Consider the following 13,516-nt stretch of genomic DNA (forward strand, 5'->3'; position numbering starts at 1 on the left):
ACTCATTACCCTTACCAGAGTAATCTTTGTGGGGTCCACCATTATTTATTTATTTTATCCACTCCGTTCATCCATGTTAACAGATAATTCGAGGTCTAAAGAACAAAAAGGAAGCATATCCAAAGCTCAAGTGGACCACACCACTAGATATAGTGTGATTGAACCTCTACCATTAAAAAATTCTTGGATGCCATAGAAGTTTTGGATGAAGCTGATGTTTGTGTTTTCTCTTCATTCATATCTTTTTGATATTATGAACAGGTTGGATGGCAAATAAACATTACTGTGGGCCCAAGGAAGGTATCAATGGTGGAAATCATTATTCCACATTGTTTCGTGTGGCATGGTCCACTCGAGTTTTGGATTTACAAAAAATTTGGGATTAACCCACACCGTTCATCCATTTTTCGAGATCATTTTAGAGAATCATCCAAAAAATGAATCATATCCAAAGATTAAATGGACCACACCACAAATACCAACATGGATGGGAATGGATTGGCTACTCCCTCCGCCATTAACCCAGTGGCTGGTGTTCGATGCTCTGTGGGCCCCACCATGATGTATGTATTTCATCCATTCTGTTCATCCATTTTTACAGATCATTTTAAGGCTTGATCTAAAAAAATGATAGGGATATAAATCTAAGGTGAACCACATCATAGGAAAACAATATTGATTGGATATCCACCATTAAAATCCTCCTAAGGCCCACTGTATTGTTTATTTGACATCCAATCTATTGATTAGATCATACAGGCCCTGATGAAGGGAAAAACAAAGATCAGCTTGATCCAAAACTTTTATGGCCCCCAAAAGGTTTTTAATGCTCAACACACATTTGACATTGTTTCCTGTAATGTGGTCCACTTGATATTGGGATATATCTCATTTTTGGTATCATACCATAAAATGATCTGGAAAAATAGATGGACGGATGGATGAAACACATACATCATGGTGGGGCCCACAGAGCACCGACCATCGGCCATTGGCTGGTGGCAGGGGAGTAGCTAATCCGTTTCGAAATCGGATTGCATACCGAGTTACTCAGTATGCTCTTATCGTACTGAGCAAACTCAATTGGGCCCACCTTAAATGTATGTAGTCTATCCACGACGTTCATATATTTTTCCATCTAATTTAAGGGGTTGATCCCAAAATTGAAGCATATCCAATGATTAAGTGGATCATACCACTGGAAACAGTGGAGATAATGATTTCCGCCCTTGAAACCTTTCTAGGCCCACCATAACTTTTATTTTCCATCCAATCTGTTCATAAGGTCACAAAGACGTGGATGAAGAGGAAAAACAAATTTTATATTGATCCAGAACTCCTGTGACCCCCAAAAGGGTTTCAATGGTAGATGCTCAATTCCCCACTGCTTTTTTCAATGTGGTCCACTTGATAGTTAGATCTGTCTTATTTTTCGTCTCAAGCCTTACGACGATCTCGCCAGTGGGATGGACGGTTTGGATATAACACATACCTCATGATGGGACCTACAGAACTTGCTGACGTCAGCCACCCCATTCCCTTCATTTCATTTTGCCAACCCTAAACCCTCTCTATTTCTCTCTCCCTCTCATACGCTCTCCTCTCCGTCTGTCCCTCTCCCAGTGCCGGCCTTACGGATCTCTCCCACCTCTCTCTCTTCAACATTGAGGTAATTCTCTCTCTCTCTCTCAATCGATTGATAGTGGTGGTTCTCATTCCTACTATCCCTATGGTGTGGCCCACTTTTGAGTTTTGTTTTGACCTGATGGATTCAGAACCCCCATGATTGGAAACCCCCTGGATTCGGAATCCCCATGATTGGAAATCCCCTTGATTGGAAACCCCCTGGATTCAGAACCCCCATGATTGGAATCCACGGTGCTAAATGACCCTAAGGGCCTGTTTGGGAGCATGGATTTGGAACTGTTACAAGCCTTGGATCGTGTAGCCTGTTAACCTGAGGGAGTTCACATTTTGTCACATGCTGTTCACAGCGAATACCTATAGCACGATCCGGGCATCATTTACATGCCCATTTAGAAATCAGGTCTCAAGTTCGGGTCTTGCCTTTACAAGCCTGTGAAAAATCAGGACTAGTCAGGTACAACTAGTTTTAATAGAGGGAGCTTCCTTAGTAGTAAATATTTTAGATACGTTTGAGAAGATCTCTCAGATATCTCTCAGATCTCTCAAATACCACCTTTCCAATTTTCGTTTAGCACACAAGATGATTAAACACTACACCAAAAATGTCATTTAGGAACGGTTTTAAATCGTTCCTAAATGCTTCAGGAACGCTTTAATACCGTTCCTAAATGAGGCGTCGCAGAAAATCAGGTACGGTTCAGAACCGTTTTGGGTATGTTTTTTTAGGAACGGTTTTAAACCGTTCTGGTGCCAACGACCATATTTCACAACGGTATTTTTTTCTTATTGCGGAACAATTTTAAACAAAAAAAAACCTGTTGTATAAAATAAAATATATTTAAGTCATATTCATTTAAGAATCAAAAGATGGTAAAAACAACTATGATGTAATTTGAAACATTATTTATCTGACTTGCAAACCTAACAGTAAAAATTAAAATCTATAATGGAAGACTTCAAAATAAAAAGACAATTCAATGAAAGTCCGTCTAGCAGATGAAGAGCTCCACAATGTGATGGCCTTTTATGTACCCAACTAACAAGCAACAAGTAAAAAAATAAGAACAAAAACATGTGAAAAGATTGAAAAACAACAATCAACTATCAAAACAGTGTGGAAAACATATTGGGGACTGTTTTTAGTTGACTCACCTAGTTTTTGGATATGCTCGATGCGCTCCTGACCCAAGGGGAGCTCGTTTTAGACCAATTAAGCTGCAATAACAGAAAAACAAGAAAATGAGTAAATAATAGGTAAAACTAGTAATCCAGAAATATTTCAATTTTGATATAAAGCATATGAATGCACATGATTTGTATCGGCTTCTTGCAATAGCACCATCCAAAGCCAAATATAAACAATAAATAATGAAGATAAAAGACATTACAGAAGCCATTATGTATCAATCCGAGTGTAAAACATGGATCTAAACTCAAAAGATACAAAATTATATACAGTTTTTTAAGGAAACAGCTGGAAACCATGTAAAGTCTAAGTTGTGGTAGCATGTCTAGCATGAATTGAATAGTTTACTACTCACTCCATTCACATGAACTACTCTAGCAATGTTTGATATAACATTGAAAAGATGTACTGGAAGAAGAAAAAAGAATTGAAACAAACCTCTGTGCTAACTGGAAATGCAGACTGCCATAAATCTTCCTGCAAAACAGAAACAGTCATTTTTAATAAATCTTCCTGCAAAACAGAAACAATAATTTGGAGGCTATGTGATTTGGAAACAATAAAATCATTTTTAATAAACAATGATTTTAAAATCTGTTTTTAAACATTCAGTTGAACACAACAGCAAAAATTCATAGAAATGAGTGGAAGTTACAAACTGGGGCTAGCCTCATTCTATTCATAATCAGAGAATAGCCCTCAAATACAACAAAGACTGTTTTAGGTCCAACCTCACCAAATTGCAACTAGGGTTTTTGTTTACAAGGTCAATGGTCACAACACCACAATTAACCTGCACACTGGGTGGAAGTTATATTTTCCCTTAAAAGTTCTCTTAAATCCATACCTGGAGGGCATAATACATAAGCTTAAATACATATTAAAAAAAGAAATACATATATCATGTCTGCATCCACAAGATTTCAATAAATAAAAGCATTAACGAACTACTCGATCTTCCACAACTAAGACCACAGATAAATAAAAACACTTGATTAAAAAAAAAGTTGTCGTAATGCTTGCATCATGAATATCTTAAAGAAAATCAACCTCAATTCAAAATATACATGACAATATAAGTGCCCAAGCTTCTACAATAGCAAAACAATAGTACATACCCTGTTGAAGTGATATCTTTGATGCTCCACCCATTCGAAATGATAGAGGTATTTCCATTCAGAGACATGTTGCCGAGATCCCGGGCATGCTCCAAGAGAAGAGATGAATGGTAAGAGCTAAAAAGTTGCAAGGAGGAAGAGAAGGCTACCAGAACCATTCATGCTTTGCGTCTACTGCTTTCCCATTTATTGATACAAGAGGCATAGCTCCATAGAGGGAAATAAAGTCATTGAGGCATTTGTTTCTCCTCTTGCTATGGCCCTTCAAGCTGTTGATGTCAGAGGCTCCAATCTCATATATCTTCCCTGTATAGAACAAGTGCAGTTTGACACCATTCAAAAGTATGCATCTTTTATGAGAATTTAAAAAACTCGAAGATACCGCAACAACTTTGACTTGCAAGTCAACAGATATAACTTTAAATATAAAAAGGTACAAGCAATGAAATGGATCTTTGAGTTCATGGCTAAGGAGATTATATCCAAGGGTTGTTTATTTATTTATGGTAGGGCTTAGCTCGGGTGTGATTTTGAGTGGTTTTGTGTTGTAGGATGCTCCAGGTGTACTGAAACCTTTTCATTTTTTTGCACAGTTGTGATGGTGTTTCTTTTTTCTTATTTTCTTTATCCATCATACTAGTGTGAGTTGTTTTGTTTTGCTCTTTTCACTGATGTTCTTGATTGTTTTATTCTCCTAGGTCGCTGAATGGTAATCTTTTAAGTGGAGAATTGCCAGATGTCTTTTATGGCCTCACTTGATTAATTAATTTGTAAGAATGTCTTTCTAAAGTTGGAAACCTTTTGTTTTCCAATATTTATATGTTGATACTAACATATTTCTTGGTGTAGTGATTTGTCTTTTAATAACTTAAGTGGACAATTGCCGCCCTTTTTAGGGAACTTATCATCTTTAACTACCTTGTGAGTTTCTTCCTGAGGATTTTCCTTTTATTTTTTGTAAATGTTGTTAATAGTTGGATGGATGATGAATGTATTTGCGAATGTAAATGAAAATATAGAACTTATAATCTCTCTCTCCCTCTCTCTCTCTCTATATATATATATGTTATCAATGGAGGATACATTGTTTAGGGGGACATGAAATTCTTGTAGCTTATGGTATGGTGCCCCAATATTGGTTGTATGTTACTAGTATGTAGTAGATAATACTATGTAACGCCCTGAGATTCGGGGGTCGAGCATAACTTAGCTCCCAAGTTTCACAACATCACTTATGCAACATATTTAATGATGAATGTATGTTGTCTGTATGAGTGCATAAAACATGGAATAGATTAAGCCAAACTGCAAACATAATTCAGGGATAAGTGAAAGACGCAAGCGGAAGACTTAAAGAAACATATGTGTACATGTGCAAGTCCCTGAAATACGTATACTCTGCCAGGTCATAATTACAAGTGTTGTTTTCAAAATATATGTATCAAAATGACATCATCTATTACAATTATAAAAAAAAATTCAGAATCCCCGCATATCAGGACATGGCTCACATGAACCCACCTGAGAACTGCATAAAAGAAAATGCGTCCTCATCATCCTCATACTCCTGCACTGCCTTAGGGGTCGCGTCATCATCTGCATCTAAGACAGTCTGGTTGGTGTTGAAACACCGTCCCAGAATGTGGGAGTGAGTGATCAACTCAGTGGAACTATATAGTAAAATTTAACATGTTTTCAAATCAATCAAGCAGTAATGATAAGGTAATACAATCAAACACGTCTTAATCACTCTTGTTAATGCAAGGATGTATGTAGAAATGATGCATGCTCTCGCCTGCACTCCCTCAGCGTCTTCATCTTATGGTAAGCATGACAACCTCTCGCAGTGCCAACAACTCTAACGCACATGCAATGCGGTGCATGAACATGATTACCAAGTTGTTATTAGTTCTTTTCATATCGCAGGATTGGGAAGCTAAGGTACCTTCCTCATATCACTTTCCAAACAGTGATCCATTCTAGGGTCGTCAGTCCTAGACAATCTCATACGATCATATGGTTTTAGGTCACTGCAAAGGGCTCGTCACCAATCAATGCATGCCTATCATACCTTAGTTACTACCCTAAGGCTCGTCGCCTCAATGCAGTAGCAAGGTATGCTCGAGGTCACTAAAAAGGGATCGTCACCAATCAATGTAGGTCGACAGTACGAATATAGTGTCCCATACCACCATAATCGGATCACAAGTCTGGTGTGCTCATTGGTCACTACGGAGAGGCTCGTCACCCCAGCGTAGGCCAACAGCTCGACCAAGGTGTCCGATACCACCATGTCTGGCTCATGAGTCTTGGCGGATCAAGGTATAATGGTTAACGGAATTACATTGGTAAGTTTGGTACCCTAGATTCAAGCAATGGCATTCATACATGATGTACATCCACTGGGACAATCAGGTTAATTGACGAACTTGACTAGCATGAGCGCACGTTTGAGTTGAAAGACATAGAGTGCGCAAACACTCCGTGTGGCCAAACCACTGCCAACAACCCTAATACGACTCGGGTTCTTCAAACACGTCCTATGTGGTGAAAACAACCTCGGCCATGAACTCAGGATTTATTACCGATTCCCTGGACTATTTCATAGTCCCAAACATCTTCAATTATAGCAGATATTCATACTAACAATTTAGAACAGTAATGGAACAACCATGCTAATCATACAGTATGTGAGCATTTGAAGAATATCAACTTAACATGAATTACACATAAGTAGTGCTTGAAGTTAAACAACAAAGAATGTAAATTGCATGTAGGAAATCATACACACCAATAGGATAGTTGAGAATCTCTTCTCAACGCCCATAATAGGTTAATATATTACACACTTAACCATTCAGACATTTCTACAAACACTTAGACTACATAGTCCAACATACATGACGTATGTTGGTGATAACACACATTTGGACAATTCCTTTCACCAAGGAGTTAACACACATACAACTAGCACAAGTACACGATAATTAATCATGGCAAACACATGTTTATATTTTATACATATACGATACTTCCTACATATACATAGAATACACAAATCTTAATATAACTCATATATATGAGGAACGCAAAATAAACATCACAGTTGGCATGTGAAATTGCATCCACAACAATAATAAACCATTACCCAACATTGAAAGCCTTGAAAACCATAACCTATACGAATATAGTCTGCACCTTAAACCAGAAAATGCGCACAGATCTGATTCAGACGATAAGTCTTCGTCAACGGCGACTAGATAACCTAAGGCATGAATAGAAATGAGTTACATCAACACTTAGACAAGTCTAAGCTCTAAAATAGACTAGGGTTTGATTAACTTACCCAAGAATGAACTTAGAATCGCCGGAATAACGATTCAAAAGTGATGGTTTAGGGATACAGAGTAACAAGAAAGAATCTCAGGATGATTCACCAACTTCTCTCTCACTTTCTCTCTCTCTTTTCCTCTCTCTCTTTTAGCTAGGGTTAGAAAATTCGTATGGAATTGAGAGTGAGGGTTTTAAGGTGTTTATTTAGGCCTAAAATAATTGAAAATAACCCCAGGGCCAAGGTATACTTAGGTTATAACCAAATCAGGCCTATATTAGTCCAACGGAACACTTCTGGTGGTCCTTTCTCCACTTGCGGTCGGACTTAAGCTCACTGACCATGGATCTAGGTCAGGCTGAGTTTTCGTACCGATTGGATTTACAGATCAGCCGTGACAGACCACTCTTAATTCAACGGTCACCGAAACTCGATCAGGTCCACCAGCACTATGACATACCAGGGTCTTCCCTAATCCGAGGGTGAAATTAGGTCAGAATCCAACAGTCAGAAAGCTTAGAATCGTCGCGCAAGCAACACGACTTAGATTTCATGAATTCATATTTAATTTCTCAACTTTCTCACACTCTTTACTCCGGACTCAAGCAAATCGACCCATGACATCATCTGGTCTTGATTTTTGAGGTAATGGTCAAGCCCAACAAGGTGACCAAAATTGTCTAAGATTGACGTTATCGGACTTTCGACGCGCGGTCCAGGTCCGATACAAAGTTTCCAAGTACTCCCGTGAGCAACTGGATTTAGTGTTGAATCCAAAATTTTGGGGTAACATAGCGTTAATGATTCTACAGGTTTTGGGTCCTACAGATCAAATTTAAAGTGATTGATACTAATTTCACAAGCAATTGAGTTTAATGCTAATTAACCCACACATAACTTCTAAGGAATTCGAGGTGGTACTCGAGTCTTTGCATGAAATTTTTCGGGTCATTACAATCTACCCCCCTTAAAGAAAAATTTTGTCCTCGAAATTTGTACCTTCTCATACTCCTCAAGGATTTGAGGGTAGCTCTTTCTGACCTCAGTTTCAGTCTCCCAAGTAGCCTCTTCTTCACTATGATGCGTCCATAGTACTTTCACAAGAGGGATAACCTTGCTACACAATACCTGCTCCTTCCTGTTTAGGATATGTGTCGGTCGCAGTATATATGTGGCATCCTCGCTCAATTGCACCTGCTCCCAGCTGATAATATGCGAAGGATCAGGAATGTACTTCTTCGGCATAGAAACATGAAATACGTTATGCACGCCCGCAAGTGGTGTGGGTAAAGCAAGGCGGTATGCTACCGTTCTCACTCGATCCAGTATTTGAAATGGACCAATAAATCTTGGCGTGAGCTTTCCCTTCTTACCGAACCGCAGAACTCCCTTCATAGGGGAAACCTTAAGAAATACATGGTCTTCAACCTCAAACTCAAGCGGTCACCGCCTCGTATCAGCGTAACTCTTCTGCCTGCTCTGGGCTGTCAAAAGTCGACGTCGAATAATGTCAACTTTTTCTGAAGTCGCCTGTACCAACTCTAGGCCAATCAAACTACGCTCACCAACTTCTGCCCAGCAATGCGGTGCTTTACATGGGCAACCATACAATGCCTCGTAGGGAGCCATGCCGATACTCGCTTGGAAGCTATTGTTATACGCGAACTCTGCATAAGGGAGACAATCATCCCAACTATCCTTGAAATCCAAAACAAAAGCTTGCAACATGTCTTCCAGAACCTGATTCACATGTTCCGTCTGCCCATCTATCTGTGGATGAAACACGGTACTGAACTTCAATTTCACACCCATCGCTTCCTGGATACGAGTCCAGAAGATAGATGTGAATCGCGTGTCTCTATTAGACATAATCTCCAAGGAAACTCCGTGCAGGCGTACAATCTCCTTGATGTACAATCTAGCCAACTCATCTGCAGAGTTTGTGACTCTGATCGGTAAGAAATGAGCCGACTTCGTTAATCGGTCGACGATCACCCAAATAGAGTCATGTCCCTTCTTCGTTCTCGGCAACCCTGAAATAAAATCCATAGAGATGAAGTCCCACTTCCATTCCGCTATGGTCATGGGCTGAAGTAGTTCAGGAGGTCGGTGATGCTCTGCCTTAACCTGCTGGCACGTGAGACAACGAGATACAAACTCAGCAATGTGAACCTTCATGTTGTCTCACCAATAGGATCTCCTCATATCTTGATACATCTTTGTGCTACCTGGATGCATCGCAAGCTTAGAATTATGGGCTAACTCGAGAACCTCCCGTCTCAAGTCAGGAATGTCTGGGACACATAGCCGGCCATGATATTGTAGGCCCCCATCTGAACCAACACTCCACTCGGAGTCCTCATCTGTACCAACTCTCTCTCTCATCTTCGCCAATGGCTCATCATCTGCCTGAGCTACAATGATCCTCTCGTCAATGAGGGGCTGTACTCGAATGTGTGTGATAACCTCATACGGCTCTTTCACCATAAGTTTCTGCTCAAAGTCTTGCACAAACTCTATCATGTACCATTCTGCTATCATTAGCAGAGCCACAAACTCTATAGCCTTCTTGCGACTCAACGCGTCTGCCACAAGGTTTGCCTTGCCCGGATGGTAAGAAACATCGAACTTAAAGTCTTTCAATGTTTCCATCCATCGGCGTTGCCTCATATTCAAGTCACGCTATGTGAAGATATACTTAAGGCTCTTGTGGTCGCAAAAGAGCTCGAACTCCTCTCCGTAGAGGTAATGTCTCCAGAGCTTTAATGCGAAAATGACAGCTGCCAACTCCAGGTCGTGTGTAGGGTAATTCTCTTCGTGTTTCCTCAACTATCTCGAGGCATAAGCAATCACCCTGTCCTTCTGCATAAGGACACAACCCAGACCAATGCGAGAGGCGTCAGTATATATCGTATACTTAACCCCTTGCTTTGGCAATACTAGCATAGGGGCGGACGTCAACTTGTCCTTCAGCTCCTGAAAAGCTATCTCCGCCTTTTCATTCCAAGAAAACTTCAAATCTTTCCATGTCAACTGAGACAACGGTCTGGCTATCTTCGAGAAGTCTCGTATGAATTGTCGATAACAGCCTGCTAGACCCAGAAAGCTTCTTACCTCAGTAACCGAACCAGGCTGCTTTCAGTCTTGAACTGCAGCTACCTTAGTGAGATCGACAATTATCCCTTCCTTGGACACCATATGTCCTAGGAACTTGACTTCCTCTTTCCAGAAATCACATTTCTTGAACTATGCAAAAAGCTGATTCTTCCTGAGAGTATCCAAGACTGCTCTTAAGTGCTCCTCGTGCTCTTCCCGACTCGTAGAGTATATCAAAATGTCATCGATAAAGACAATGATGAATCGGAACAAAAATGGCCGAAACACCCTGTTCATCAGATCCATGAACACGGCCGGTGCGTTCGTAAGACCGAACGACATCACAAGGAACTCATAATGGCCGAAACTAGTCCTGAATGCGGTCTTCTGCACGTCCTCATTCTTGACGCACAACTGATGATACCCTGACTGCAGATCAACCTTCGAAAAGTACCGTGCCCCCTTCAACTGATCAAATAGATCATCGATCCTGGGCAAGGGATACTTGTTCTTCACAGTCACCTGATTTAACCTGCGATAATCTATACATAATCGCAAGGAACCATCTTTCTTCTTAACAAACAGGACAGGTGCTCCCCAAGGAGACACACTAGGCCGAATAAAACCCAGATTCAATAAGCCATCTATCTGCTTCCTCAATTCCTCCATTTCACTCGGAGGCATACGATAGGTGGGCAAAGAAATGGGTGTCACACCAGGCATGAGATCAATAGTAAAATTAATCTCGCGCTGAGGGAGTAATCCAAGAATCGACTCGAACACATCGTCAAAATCCTGAACTACTAGCGTACTTTCATGCGCCGAACTAGCAATACTCTCCAATAGAGAAGTATAACAACTAAAACGGAAAGGGTTACTGACCTGAACAGGGAAAGTAAATGTTTCACCCTCAGGTCCATGGATTGTTACCAGCCTAGCTTCACAATCAATCTCTGCTTGCATCTTCGTGAGCCAATCCATACCTAAAATGACATTGTAATGGAATAAAGGTGTGACAAACAGGTCAACTAGGATTGATCTGCTCCCTAGATCAATCAAACAACCCAAACAAATCTTGGTAATATTAGAGGATGTCCCTGTAGCGGTAGTGAGCGTCTCTCCCTTCATAGTAACAGTGCCCAAACTCAGGCGCTTAACTGCCGCATACGATATAATAGAGGTAGTGGACCCTGTATCCACCAACAAAGAAACGGGAATACCTTGGATGTGAGCTGTAATTCAAAGGATCTCGGTGCCAAGTCAACCCTAGGCGCTTCAGCTGTAAGCGCATGAACTCGAGCCTGCTGTAGGCGATTTAGCGGTGGAACCATGGGCCGCTGAGGTGGTCTGAAGCGAGGTATAGAAGGTCTAAAGGATGGGTGAGCTGGCGCTGAACGAAGGGGTGGAGGAGATATGACCTGAGGCATCGGACGGCTGATCCTCTGCGATGTAGTAAATCCACAGTCCCGCATTCACGTAAAGCAATTACGATCCGAATGCCCAATATTCTCACAATATGAACAGCGCAAGTCAGAACGCATCGGCTGAGCGGGCGGCGCTGCATGCCTCGGAGGAGAATCTGCCCACGGCCTCTTGCCGAGAAATGGTGCACTCGAAAAGTCGGGTCGCGGTCTGGGAACCATAGGTGCTCACACATGAGACGACCTGTCCCCATCTTGCTCAGCTCGCAGAGACATGCTCACCAACTCAGCATAAGAAGATATGCTAGCACAGCACATCTTCGATCAGATCTCAGGCCTCAACCCCTCGAAAAAATGTCGCATCCACATCGGCTGATCACCCAGGAGTAATGGAGCATAGCGACCCAGCTCAGTAAACTAGTTCTCATACTCAGTCACCGACATCCCTCCCTGACGGAGGCGAAGGAACTCACTCTCCTTCTCATGTCGGTACGTAACCAGAAAATACTTCTTGTGGAAGCGTGCCTCAAACGCCTGCTACGTCCACTCAAAATCTTTAGCAACTGTGCGGAGAACATTGTCCCACCATAAATTGGCCTCCTTCTCAAACATGAAGGAGGCTGCTCTACCTGCTCAGCCTCAGAACAGTGAAGCGGCCTCAGCATCTTAGAGATGCCATCAATCCAGTACTCGGCCTCCTCGGGTCTATGAGAACCTGCAAATGTGGGAGGTCGTAAGCGCTAGAATCGCTCAAATGTGCCGCTAGCACTAGCGCTCCCAGATGGGTGCATAGTTGAAGCAGGTGGAGTCGCCCCCATCGACTGAGCAAAGATGCCAGCCATGGAAGACAAAAACTGCTGGTGCTGCTGCTGGTAGTGCTGGTGCTGCTGAATCTACTGCTGCTACATCAACAACATCATCTGCTCAAACCTATTAGGAGGCGGAGCGGACGAAAATGCATAAGGTGTCGACGCAGATGCACGGTTCGGCTCAGGAACCGAAGGCGTGACTGGTGTAGCCATAGGTGGTATCACAGGAGTCGGCCCAGCAGCAGGGCCAGTAGCTGGCTGAGAGTCCAACCCAGCACCAAAATGAGACAAACCTGACTGTGGATCCGTCTGGCTATCGCTTAGGGGAGAAACCCCGGCAAGCGACTCGCCCAAAGAGAGACGGGCCGAAGTCTTCGAACCCTTAGGAGGCATAACCTACATTCAACAGGGGATGCAACCTGTGAGATTCAATATCCACATAATCCACCCACACAGCATTTACATCCCAACACAAGGAGAAACAACATGCATTTCATTTAACAAAATTGTCGCAATACAAGAATTGCAGCATTACATGAATCGCGATAGAGAAAGCATGTGAGCTAAAACAACTAAAGCTTCAAACAACAAACAACTTCCAAACTACTATGCCTATAACGGCTACACACAAAAACAAACAACAAAGCAGAGTAAGGGACGACTACATCTGCAACTACTCGTCAGAATCAGGAGATGGAGGAGGGGCACCCTTATCCTTCAGACAACACAGGATAGACTTCAGAGTTCGAGACATCTTCTTGAACTTATGCTTCACGAGGCCTCGAAGATCCATAATATCCTGGCGTAGAATAGCTGGACCCTCCTCAAGCCGAGCTATACGGGCATCCTTGGTGGCCTGATCTGTGCCCTGCTTTGGTGCCACAGGAGGAGAACTCTCACTCGTGTCC

Source organism: Magnolia sinica, chromosome 14 (assembly GCF_029962835.1).
Source record: "Magnolia sinica isolate HGM2019 chromosome 14, MsV1, whole genome shotgun sequence".
NCBI lineage: Eukaryota > Viridiplantae > Streptophyta > Magnoliopsida > Magnoliales > Magnoliaceae > Magnolia > Magnolia sinica.